At 43.0% G+C, this 12,783-nt stretch overlaps 2 protein-coding genes and 1 pseudogene across 4 annotated transcripts in view; 2 read left to right on the forward strand and 1 right to left on the reverse strand.

Annotated features, from left to right (window-relative positions):
- Positions 1-12,783, forward strand: part of LOC125880644 (stonustoxin subunit beta-like) — a 242,658-nt gene that overhangs the window by 70,156 nt on the left and 159,719 nt on the right. The window lies entirely within an intron of this gene.
- Positions 1-12,783, forward strand: part of LOC125880642 (neoverrucotoxin subunit alpha-like) — a 244,586-nt gene that overhangs the window by 40,771 nt on the left and 191,032 nt on the right. The gene's annotated exons all lie outside the window — the stretch shown is intronic.
- The window catches only part of LOC125881298 (nuclear protein localization protein 4 homolog), an 18,465-nt pseudogene continuing 15,988 nt past the window's right edge, over positions 10,307-12,783 (reverse strand).

Below are 12,783 nucleotides of genomic sequence, written 5' to 3' on the forward strand. Positions count from 1 at the left end.
GGCCACTGAACATCAACACACTTTCTGGACAAATATTAAGTTTGTTCAACTTAATGAACTTTTTTGAGGTGAAAGCAAATCATCTTGGTTTCCCTGAAATAACTGAGTTTGTCAGATTATAAAAGATTCATAGGATTAACTCAATAATGTCAGAGCTTAAACTGCTTATATTACCATAATTTATGTACTTGTTAAATTTAAACCTTTGGATTATTTTTGAGTGTGCTGCAACACTTTATAATGACAAACCAGGAGTACACTCCAAAAAATGATCATGGGGTTAGTGGATTTTCTTTCTTTTTTCTTTTTTTTTTTTTTTTGGTTTAAACTTATTGAGTTTGTCAGATTATAATAGAGACAAGCAAATGTATACTTTTTAAAAATTGAACCATTGGATTATTTTTTAGAGTGTGCCACAACACCTAATGATGACAAACTAGGAGTACGCTCTAAAAAATATTCATGAGGTGAAATGTTTTTTGTTTGTTTGTTTGTTTGTTTGTTTTAGTTTTCAGCATTTAAAAAACGCTTGTTACATAAAAGTGTTTTACTCAGTTAGTTTATAACTATTTTGAGAAGTTTGTCAAAATCAAAAATATTTTTGACATTTTTGAGTAAAATTACATTGAAACAAAAAGTTTGAATATCTAAAAAAAAAATCCATGAAATATCAACACAGTTTTGGATACATATTAAGTTGGTTCAACTTAATTCATTTTTTTAGGTGAAAGCAAATCATATTGTTTGGACACATTTAATTCAGTTTGTCAGATTAGAAAAGACTCCTAGGATTTACTCAATAATGCAGAGTTGGAACTAATAAAAAAAAACATGCAAATTGTTACCTTCATTTTTTTTTAAAGTTGAACCAGTGGATTATTTTTTTCAAAGTGATGAAATGAGTTTTTTAGAGTTCTGAGAGACTCTGAACTTCAGTACCAACTGAGAATGTGCTGAACAGTGTGTCAAGAGTGAATATGGGAGAGTGGGAGTCTGAGCAGAGTCTTGTGCACAAACTGCACACTCTAAAAAAAAATCCAGTGGTTCAAATAATTAAGTACACAGCATCTTTTTAAGCTGTTCCAACTCTGCATTATTGAGCAAATGCATTGGGTCCTTTATAACCTGACAGACTTAGTGAGATGATTTACTCTGACCTCTAGAAACTGAATTAAGTTGAACCAATTTAATTTTCATTCATATCTTGTGTTGACATTTAGTGGTCAAACTAATTTATTTAAGACATTCTAACTTGTTTATTTTAATTCCATCCTACTCAAAAATGTCAAAAAATGTTTTGACGCTTTTGACCACCCTATTAAAATACATTTTAAACTGACTACAAAACATGTTAATGTAACAAATGTAATTTTTCATCAGAATCAGTTTTATTGCCAAGTAGGTTTTCACATACAAGCAATTTGGCTTAGTGTATTGGTGCATAACCAAGAATATAAAATATAAATGTATATAAAAATATCTAGAGTAATTAGAAGCATGTGCATAGAAAGGAAATACTATAAACAATTATTATATCAAATCTGAATGCAAATAACAATAATAATAGTAATATAAAAAATACTGTTCATGCTGTAAAAACTGAGCCCATGAATCATTTTTTAGAGTGTACAGAGCTTCACTGGAGCTAAACGCTGCTGCACACTGAGAGAAGAAATGATCCACTTCAGAAAATCTGTGTAGAATTGTAGAGAATGGATAGAGGGATGAATGGATGGACAGATGGACGGATACTTTACTGTCCCTCAGGACAAAATCTGCGCTCGCACATGGAAACAGCAGAGAACAGTGATACAGGATTATGGAGAACACAAAACACAACAAATAAATGAGGCGATGCCAAATAGTGAGACCGGATACAAACATGCTGCTGCGGACTGGGAGTAATTATGAACAAAGAATGGAAATAAAAAGAGAAATCTGAGCTGATATTGACACATTTTATCAGAGGAGAAAGCTGATTGGTTTGAGGAGCTGTTTGGAGTTTAACCTGCTGCGTGTTCAAATATAATCAGTGACGTCTGGGTGAAATAATGATTCCATACATAAAAACACTAGATGTGTTTTTCCTCTCATGCACACAGATTGTTTACAATTTTTTGCGCCTTTGAAAGTCGATCACTGTCGACTGATATGTGTCAGTGTTTCAGGTATGAAGAATTATGTTTGTGGATTCAGAACATGGAAATTTTCTCAGCCTGAGGACGAGCTGGGGGTCGTTAAACTAAAGCATCGAAACATGAGTGGGATTTATCCTGCAACATCTGGCTCTGACCAGACGGATCAGAGGGTCCTGTTGCTCTTACTGAGAACATATTTCACAGAATATAGATGAAGAACCAGCTGCTTGAGATGAAGTTGTTGGATTGAGAAGTTCAAATCATAGGTGACGCCTCAGTGTGAATGTGAGCTCTGAGCGAGTAAATCTAAACCAAGGAGTGATTTTCTTTCTCAGATTCTTTCATTTTATGGAGTTTTAGACGCCTGTGGAGGTCGAAGTGCTCAGTCCTGATCGAGAACAAGAAGGAAATGTCAGAAAGATTAATATTCTGTGTAACAGAAGTGTTTCCTTCTTTGTTCCTTTATTAATCTCATGACCCTGTAGATTTGTTACATCATCTTTCTTTAGCGCCACATGATTTTAATTTTTCAGTCGAGGAACTCACTTATTTGACTTCACTGGATCAAAAGTGCTCTTGATAAGTTGTGACTCCTGGTCGCAGGTCGTAGCCACAGCGGACATGACTGGTGAGCAGTTTAGAGCAGATTGGTTTGATTTCTTTTGAGCGTGTGGAAACAAAGGCAAATGGGCAACTTGGTGAGGAGATAGTAAAATGTGACAAGAAAAATACCCGGAAAAAGAACGAGTTTTTATTATTGTGTCATTGCATAGAAATATGCCCAATCTGCATGGGCTCACAAGACACCATAAAAATCACAATAAGCCGGGACCAGAATCCAGCGTACATATTTTCAGACAAAAGCAAAATGAAGGAAAATGGTACGAAGCAGCAAAAGCATCGTACGTAATCAGATCATCACTGTGTCCGACTGAGTTCATGGATCATTCACGAAGCGCTGAAATAATTGAAATATCTACGAATCACACAAACTTTCCTGCCTTCTCTTCCAGGTGTTCACAACAAAATCTGTGAATTTAAACATCAAACTTAAACAGCTGTTTCAGCTTTTGGTCACCTGAGCACCAGAACATGTCGGGGTTTAAACAAGTCATTTCATGGAGCGTTAACTCTCATAAGTCATCATAGTTTGTGCCGTATTAAAGAAAATGGGACTCACTTCTCTTCACCCAAATCACAGAGCTCCCACATTCTGCTCTCCTCCTGAATATTGTTGAATGGCCTCGATGGCCGGCTCTCAGCTGTGCAACTAAAGATCTCTGGCTCCGAGATAAATGAGATGTTACAGATGGTTCGGGGCCAAACTTCTGTTTTATTTGCACATATGTCCAAAATTTAGTCACTGTCAGAATGTTTTCAAACCGTTTCTCTTTAAATTTTTAAATTTCAGAAACAGCTTTTTTGTAATGAGGTTAGTGTTGCAGCGTAAGTTCTTCCTGTAAATATACATCATGTGCAGCTCCTCAAAGACTGAGCAGAGCTCCTTCCTCCTTCTCTGTGAATTTACTCCACATCAACACCTTATTATTATATATTTATATTAGGCCTGTCAAAGGTAACACGTTAATAAGGAGTTCAAGCAAATTCCCTTTAACGCGCTAATTTTTCTGACGCGCAGTTAACGCAAATACCTTCTGTAGTTATTGACTCGCCCACCCTGTAGTGTGGGAAATCGGGAAGTGATGCAGCAGTAATGTTGTTGATGGCGAGTGGAAACAAACCTCCATGAGCAGAAAACGGATAAAGAAAGGCGTCTTTTGAACAGCTTTGCCAGATGGTCCTCTCAGCGAGACCAAAGTTATTTGCATTTAGTGTAGATGAGTTACCACTGGAGTACGTGGAGCTGCTTAAAGAAAACACAGGATGTGTAAAGTTATCCTCCACAAGTGTAAACACTACAGACACAAGACACTACATTGTGTTAGTGTTATTGATGGTGGTGCTGTGGTCAGCATTGTTGCTTCACTGCAAGACGGTTCCTGGTTCAAATCCAGGGATTGATGAGCCAATCTGTGCGGATACCTGTGTCAGTGTGGGCCTCCCCTGGGTGCTCCGGCTTCCTCCCACAGTCCAAAGACATGCAGGTTAATGTAGGTGTCCGTAGGTGTGAGTGTGAATGATTGTCTGGTGAACCCTGCCTCTCACCCAGTGTCAGCTGGAATAGGCTCCAGCCCCCATGACCCCCAGCAGGATAAGTGGTCATGGAATATGAGCTAACGAATGTCCATCTGTTGTTTGTTGGTCTTGAGTTTGCCATGCTGTGCTTTCAGCATATTTCTTTTTCCTTTGAGGTTATTCTTAAGAATATTCTGGACAGTGTTTGTCAGTGAGTGCGTTTTCATGGACAGTTTAAGTCCCTTTTCATTCAGAATCAAAGTTCATTCCTATTAAAAGTGATCTTGTAAACACCTAATTCAGAATGAAAATGGCCAATGCGATTGAAAATTCAATCCGATGTAAGGGGCTGGAATATTCCGTTTCTAATTCTGAATGAAAGAGTTTCTCGCACTTGTATACACTCATTCCTCTTTAGGTTGCTTTCTGCACATGCTCGTTTCCTTGCCCTTCTGGCGCGATGACGTATACAGCGCACACGCAACAAGATGGCAGCTTCTAAAAACAAGAGATGGTCCTGAGCGGTCTTCTACCTCCCTTCTCATCCTCAACAGACGAAGCATTAGCGGAACAAGCTTGAAAAAGGCACTAAGAACGGCGTCGTCAAGCATCTTGTTATCCGGAGCGAGGACTACAGTGTTTTCTTCCGGTAAACACGTAACATCCGCCCCGCCCCCTATCCAATCAGAAACCTTCCTGCCCCAAACCTTGCATGGACCCGGATAAAGGCGATTAAACTGATCTCCGTGTAAACCCTCATTGGGAATGAACATTTCCCATGTAAACTACCTGGAAAGACTTCAAATGATTTCATTCAGATTTATTTCATTCCACATGAGAAGCATCATGTAACCGCAGCCATTGTTTCAGATTGTTGCAATAATAATAAACATATATGTGCATAAAGCAAGCATATGATGTCCAGGATGGATCCAGTCTGGACCCTTAGGAAAGCTTCTCAATGCTGCTTCATCAGGATGAGTGAAATCACAAGGTGTCATCATCAGGTGTTGAGGGAGCAGGGCAACCTGATGAGAAATGGGCGACTGGCGCAAGACATAGATGGACTAGAGCAGAGAGGATGTGGGATATATGGATGCTTTGAAACCCAACATGTAGGCTGACAAAGACTATACATTTATTTATCTATTTCAGGTCATTTCCTTTCTTGTTTGTTTTTATTTTTTATCTATCTTTTTTTTTTGCTATTTTTCAGGAATACTTTTGTATCTTTTACTATTTTCTTGCTCATTTTTGGGTCATTTCTTGTAAACTTGCTCATTACCCTTCTCTTATGTTCTTCAAAGCAATCAGGCAAACTTGCTCAGGTTTTAAAGGGTTAACCAAAGATTCATTTTCCTCTGTCACAAGGAGTTTTGGGCCCAAAGAGATGACACGAGAGGCAAGCAATGATCTGAAATTGAAACATCATTTTGTGTAACAGACATGTTCTTTTTAATTGTATTAATCCCACATGACCTCTGAGGTTCTTCCCGGAGCCTCCTGAGGTGAAACCAGCAGAATAAAGATTCTTTTAAGAACAAAGGAAACTGTTTTGATTCTGTCAAGTGGGCCACATGGGCCTCCAACATTATTCTGACAGTGCATTTGAGGGCTAGTTTTCACAACGACGATGTACAAGGATTCAAAATAAAACGAAATTGCCTCCCAGCTCGAACTACACTGTGATGGGTTTTGATTTAAACCCAGAGTGTAAAGCCTGAGCTGCTTCCCTCCCCCTCCTCCTCCTCCTCGTGGCTGATCTGTGGTTGGCTGGCTGCGTTCAGAGCCTTCGTTGTTCCCCTGAACCAACTGACAGTCTGACTCTGACTGACTTGGCAGCGCGACGCGACGCCCAGATCAGATGTGACAGTGTTCCAACCTCGGCCCCGAAACCCCTGCCCGAGCATCTGCCTCGTCCAGCCGCGTGGCTTTATCGCCGGTGACATATCCCTGTTTGTTTGTCCCTTCCTCTCTTCTGCTCCCTGTAGAGGATCAGTGGCAGGCCGTGGGTGTCTCGCAGCAGGATGGTGGTGGTGGTGGGGGGGGGGTTGCTCTGTAAAAGAGCTGATACAGACGAAAACGTGGAGCTTCAGTCAACCTGCTCCGACCTCTGTCCCGCTTGCTGTGCTCGTGTGCATCCTGCAAGTTCAAGAGTCTGCAGGTTTCCATCTCATCCAATCACAACAGCAGCTGGTTTCTCTAATTAGTCCCGCCCCCCCGCTCTCTGTGAATGTGCAGGAATCAGTGGAAACAGCTGCTGCAGGGTCTGCGAGTTGCGACTGGAGAGAAAAAGCCAGTGGTCGAGGAACGTCAGTTTGTCTGAGTGAAGGTCAGCACCAGGAGCAGGAGCCTCCAATCAATCCTGGCCTTTAATTAAATATCAGATATCAAGCTGTCAGTGAGGTCCGGTCCTGATCTGACGGATGCTCTCAGGCGGCACACGAAAACATCTCTTTCCAGAAAAGAAGAAGGTAAAATCATTAGGACAATCAGACAAATACCAGGTTGTCAGAGCTCAAGAGGCTGATGCAGGCTGATGAATCAGTTTACAGACGTGCTGAGATGATATCGAGCTGCTGTTAGAAGCAAACATGGCGGAAATTTGTCTTTGATGGAACTCGATAAATACACACAGCTCAAACATCTCACCCAGATCCCTGACCACGCCTCCGTCCAGTTGCTTCGGGTTTAAGTGAAAAGCTACAGTGTGTCTTATCACCTTGTCCTCTGTTTGGTTTTAGTTCTGATGATTTTGACAACTTGTGCTGATTATTATATCTGAGTCTTACGTTTGCTGTTAAAGGGATACTTTGCAGCGGACTCTTACATCTTCATATGACGCGCTAGGTCCCTGGGTGCTTCAGTTGTTGACGTTCTGGGACACCGTGTCAGTTTACGCTTGTTACATAAAATGTGTCTTTTCTATTACACAGAACAGGTAGTGTAGTTTCACTGGGGTCCATGAGGTGCAGGGGCACATAGAGAGAGTGGGCCCCTCAACAATGTGTTGGATGGAGAATGGGCTCTTAAGGTCCTGACACACCAAACCGACAACTAGCTGCGATGAAAGCCAACTGCTACGTCGCCCTGTGTCAGTTGCATTTGAACACACTACATGGACTACATCCGACGGCCAAGTAGCACGTACGTTCTGCGCCTGCGTGAGAGAGAGCGGAGTGAGAGAGTGGTACATCCTGTCAGCCGAGGGGTTTCCTATCTGTGCAGCCGAGCACCGCAGCACCTCCACGGACTATTACATCCAGACGGTCCCGGTGTTTCCTCCGCAGGCTCCACTTCACTCAGCTGCCCGATAAACCCGCTGCTTCTTCCCACTTTAACCTGAATAACAAACCAGGGCTCGGTGCTCCGGTTGGATCCAAACGGAGAGCCGGGGCTAGCTCAGAGACTAGCGGAGGCTAACTGGCTGTGCTTCCCTCCGGTCATGCTGCGGCTAACGCTCCGCTAGCCGCTCCCAGCTAGCTCGGTTTTGTTATTCAGGTTAAAGTGGGAAGAAGCAGCGGGTCTGTGGGGCAGCTGAGTGAAGTGGAGCCTGAGGAGGAAGCACCGGTTAGCCCCGGTTTCACTACAGGCAGATTCACTCGCTACAGGGGCGAGGAAATAAAACCTGAACAGCCAATCAGAGTGATCTCTCTCACTGACAAGCTCCGCCGCCGATTCACAAGCTGAATCGGCGGAAACCCATGTCTGTCTTTTTTTTGTAAAATAGGCAACAGCATCTCTAACAAAGTGATTATGCTCATATGCTATGTGCCCATACACTTCCTCTCCTGATTCCAGCTCCTGTTACGTTGTTTCCCAGCAGTCTTTCAAACAGACGCTGTCATACCGCCTCCAAAGGGTGGGGCTTTTCTCAGTGGTGTGTGATGCTGAAATCAGTGACCAAGAAGCTGTATTGAAGACTCTGGAATGAAAACTGGCTGTTGAGCCGTGTTAGGACTCTGCAGGAGAAAGGTGGAGGTGAAGCCTTGAAACTCTGTGTGGTAGCATTGGTGTTGCAGGAACAGGAAGTCAGATTTAAATGGACCGCCTTGTTGTGAGAGCAGGCTGTGATTGGTGTGTGACCGATGAGGAATAGTCTGCTGATGACAGCTGGGGCGTATGACTTCTGTGTCTTGCATGAACTTTAATTTTTCCTGGAACTTTAAACCGAGACTCTGTTCCTGAGTTTCCTGTTTCTCACCCCACATGTTTCCAGAAATGTTTTATCATACCATTCATATGAAATTGATTGTTATCAGCCAGCCGCCATCGAGTCAAATCACCAAGCTCACAGTATGTCACCGACCAGTGGGGGCGTTTGGGTGCAGCTCATTCTGGTAGTTGCAGGTTTTCTTGAGCCAAAGCGAATGCCACAGTTCATTTTCTCTGTTCTCTCTGGTCATGTTGCACCAATGTCACAAGTGTTTGTGTCTCTGCTGCAGACACAGAGCAGTTTTATCAGCTGTGAAATATTTCTTTAGCAAAGTGAGAATATTTTCTTCCAGCTTTCTGGCAGTTGAACTGCGAGGACCGCCTTTCAGATTTCAGCCTTTTAAACTCATTGTTAATGTAAGAAATACTGATAATGCAGCTTTGCAGAGCTCCAAGGAAAGAATTTTAACAGTCTGCTTTCAGGCGGTTTTAGAGACCCATGAATATCAGAGTGCTGTTTTAATTCAATTCAGTTTTATTTATAAAGCCCAATATCGCAAATCACAATGAGCCTCAGAGGGTTTCACAGCATACGACATCCCTCTGTCCTTTGACCGTTGCGGTTGATGAGGAAAAACTCCCCCTAAAAACCCTTTAAAGGGTAAAACAAATGGTAGAAACGGAGGAGGGATCTCTCTTCCAGGACGGCGGTTTCAGAGGCTTTTAAAACCTCAGGCAGAAGAAAAATGTTGACATTTAATTTTCTACAAACCACGCGTACGTTCATTTGAACATTACCACGCAGCAGATCTGATGAAACTTTATGTTTCAACAAGACTGTGGTCAACATTCTGTAGTTGTGTTGTTTGTGCAAAGATCTCAAAAATAAAGTAAAATATTCTTAATAAAGAAGTGCTTATGTTTAGGCACAAACACCACTGGGTCATGGTTCGGAAAAGATCATGTTTCGGCTTAAAACACCCGGTTGTGGCAGCTTGTTCTCATTCCACGGTTGTCAAATACCACCAAAACACCACCTTTCACATCAGTAATGGCCAATCATACTGCACGAAAGGTGAGTCAGTTTATAATGCTGATGGAATGATGTTTTTTTTCTGAACCTAACCTCGTGCTTTTGTTGCTCAGGGAAATAAAAGTTAATATGAGGTGTTTTATCAACGTTTTAAGTTTATTTTGAGAAAGACTGTTTGCATCCAACAAGCAGAAACTGTACGTTTCCTGTGAAAACTGAAGACACACTGCATGTAACAAGCGTAAATTGACACGGCACAGGAGGATACTTAGCGTGTCATATGTAGACGTGAAAGTCCACTGACCAAGTAGCGATATTTGATAAGTTTAGATGAGAAGATGTTGATTTTGGTGGTGCGGTCTCTGCTGGAAAAGCAGCAACGTCTCAGTAAAGAAACAACCGCTTTCTGTGCCACTATCCCCACTGGAAACATAAAGTGGGTTGCTCCTGAACACCCACGTTTGGTGCTTAAAAAGCTGATGGAAACACATCGATGGGTTCGGTTTTGTCACGCCATCCACCATCCCCTCCACCTCCTGATGACAAAGTCAGCTGATATACTCCATCACTTTAGAAGCGTTTAGATGTCCATGGAATATCCATATGCAACCTGGTTTGCAGAAATGTACGATGCCAACATTTTCTTCTGGCGACTAGGCAGGAAATCCTGTCAGAAAGATCCTGGATGTGCAAACTGTCAGGCCTCACTGTGAGCCAAGTTGGTATCGGCCTTCAGGAACTTCTATCGGTCAGACTCGTATCTCCTCCCGTCCCCTGTGGGCTGTTTCCCAGCCCCGAAGGTCCTCTAAATGCCCCTCAGGCCATGTGGATAACAAGTCACTTTTCATAAGGAGCCCGAGGAGAAGAGATTACTCCATCCCACGAGCCAGGCAGCTGACGAGGGATGATTTACGGTGCCGGTGCGGCGGCGAGCAGAAGGGGAGCCCTGCTTATCCGCGGCCGGGTGCTGGAAAGGCGAGCTGGAGCTGCAGGAATCCAATCTGTTGAGGCTGGCAAAGCGAATGAACAGCTGCGGCCTTTTCTTGCCCCGCCGCTAAATAAGATAAACTAACCCAGTTAGGGAACAACGCAAAAGGCTTCCCGCGCTGTCTCGGCGCAGGCTCAGCCAGGCCATTTACCTCCACCACCTGCACACACACACACACACACACACATACACACAATGTGTACAGATGCAGCCATGTACAGAGAGCCATCTTTCCAACATAATGTAGCGGCCTCATTGGGTGGATTGAATAAACGTGGCATGTAGCAGAGTGTTTGACCCTGCGAGGGCACTGAAATACTCTGCAGAGAAACGTCAGTGTTCCAGCAGGTAGACTAGAGACGACTGTGTGGGCAGACGACAAGAACAAGCTCAGAGAGGAAATGATTAAACTAATAACAGGTTGATGCTGCTGATACTGATCTTTTTATACTGACGCTGCCAAGACTCTATTTGTGCTGAATATCTTTAAATCTGAGTTATTCATGGGGAACAAGAGAAGTGCGTCTGATGTTTTGTCTGACAAAGCCTGGAAAAACTTCATCCAACCATCATTAGACTGTAAACTTTGCTTTCTCAGATTAGCTTTGAGACATGTCCTGGATTTAGAACGTTTGTCAGGAAGAATTTGAGTCTGTTTTAGGTCGATGTTTCATATCAGTAGTGCTCGACTGTGGATGTACAGTTGTCACGGAAGGAGGTGATGAAGTATGGATCAGAGTTTTAGCACCACAGACGGAGATGACTGACAGAGACGATATGAGTTTCTGAGATGTGACTTGGATGAAGTTTGATTGAGAGACAGGTGTTGACTTTTTGCTTAGTCTGTCTGCAGCTGCAAAACATATTTGAGCCTTATAATGAAGGTAACACTACACAGTCTAAATGAGCAGCTACTAATAGGTGTAAATGAGCATTCATATGTTTTTGCCCAAAGGATGCTGTTTATGAGTATTTGTGCTTTAACTGTGCAGCATTAGCGGTGAAAGCAAACAAATCTGTCCAAGCAAAGTTAAAGATTTTTCCTCTTTTGGATTTGGAGTACATAGTTAGCCTAGCTTGACTCCAGACTAGCTGCTGCTGTTGAGGTTTGGCGAACTTTACCAGAAGAGGCACCTGGCCACAGATGCTGATGGACATTTTAGTTGATGACATGTTAACACCAAAGATTTCTCCATATTTGGTGGTTTTTGCCCAGTTTTTCTTCTGGTTGTCCTCATAAGTTGCGAGTGCTGTGTCGCACAACTCCGAGTATTCAGACTAGTGTTGCACGGTATACTGGTACCAGCGGTAGACCGCAGTATTTAAACACCACGGTACATATGATCCCATAATGTTGGAGTACTGTAGTATAACGGTACCTCATGGTACCACTACTGTGGGATAAGTTCAAAGTCCGATCACAAGAGGGTGAGTGTCCATGCGCCGTCCAATAACGGTGCGCACTGGCCACCTGGCACTCAATATGCTGCTGCAGTGGTTTGTATCCAGTGACATGTCAGGTATTAGCTGAGCTACTGAGCATCTTTGAGCAGTGAAAGTTATTATTTATTTCTTTTTACTTGTAGGTTAGATTTGTTTATATATGCTACAGTGATTTGTTTTCCACAGAGCTCTACGTGCGAGCATTTTACTATTATATACGAGTATTGTATTTTACTTTATTAAAAGTGATTTATCTTTTTATAAATGACAAAAGGCACATCTGCCTCATTTTTGCTGTGGTATCGTGATACTACTCAGAACCATGATACTTTCACTGGTATCGTACCGTGGGTCCCAATTTTGGTACCGTGACAACACTAATTCAGACACCAACATTATCAGCTCCATCTTGTCGTCTGTCTGCTTCTGTGATGCCCGACCCCTTCTATTTGATCCTCAAAAGCCACTTGGCTACCATCAGAAGGTAAACACAATGAATCGTGTGCGGCAGAGCAAAATCTGTGCACGGCAGCTGGCAGCGCGGAGTTGCCACACGGTGTTTGGAGAACATGTGCAGGTGCCAGAGTGCACAACAATGCATCAGAACAGAGCTTGTATATCATAGGGACGTGCCAGGATAGGATCCCTTGGCAGAGGTCCAGGCTAAGCCCCCAAATGTCCTCAAGTCCTGGAGATGCTTGTGCGCACATGTGCAGCGCTGCTGACTGACCCCTGACCTCCTGTCATTTTGCAAAACTGGCCAAAACAACTTGGGTATCGGGCGCCCACTAGCTTACCTGGTGGAGCAGGCGCTCCATGAACACAGGCTGTGTCCTTGCTGCAGCAGCTGCAGGTTCAATTCCAACCCTAGCCCTTTGCTGCATGCCCCC

Source organism: Epinephelus fuscoguttatus, linkage group LG20 (assembly GCF_011397635.1).
Source record: "Epinephelus fuscoguttatus linkage group LG20, E.fuscoguttatus.final_Chr_v1".
NCBI classification, from domain to species: Eukaryota; Metazoa; Chordata; class Actinopteri; order Perciformes; family Serranidae; genus Epinephelus; species Epinephelus fuscoguttatus.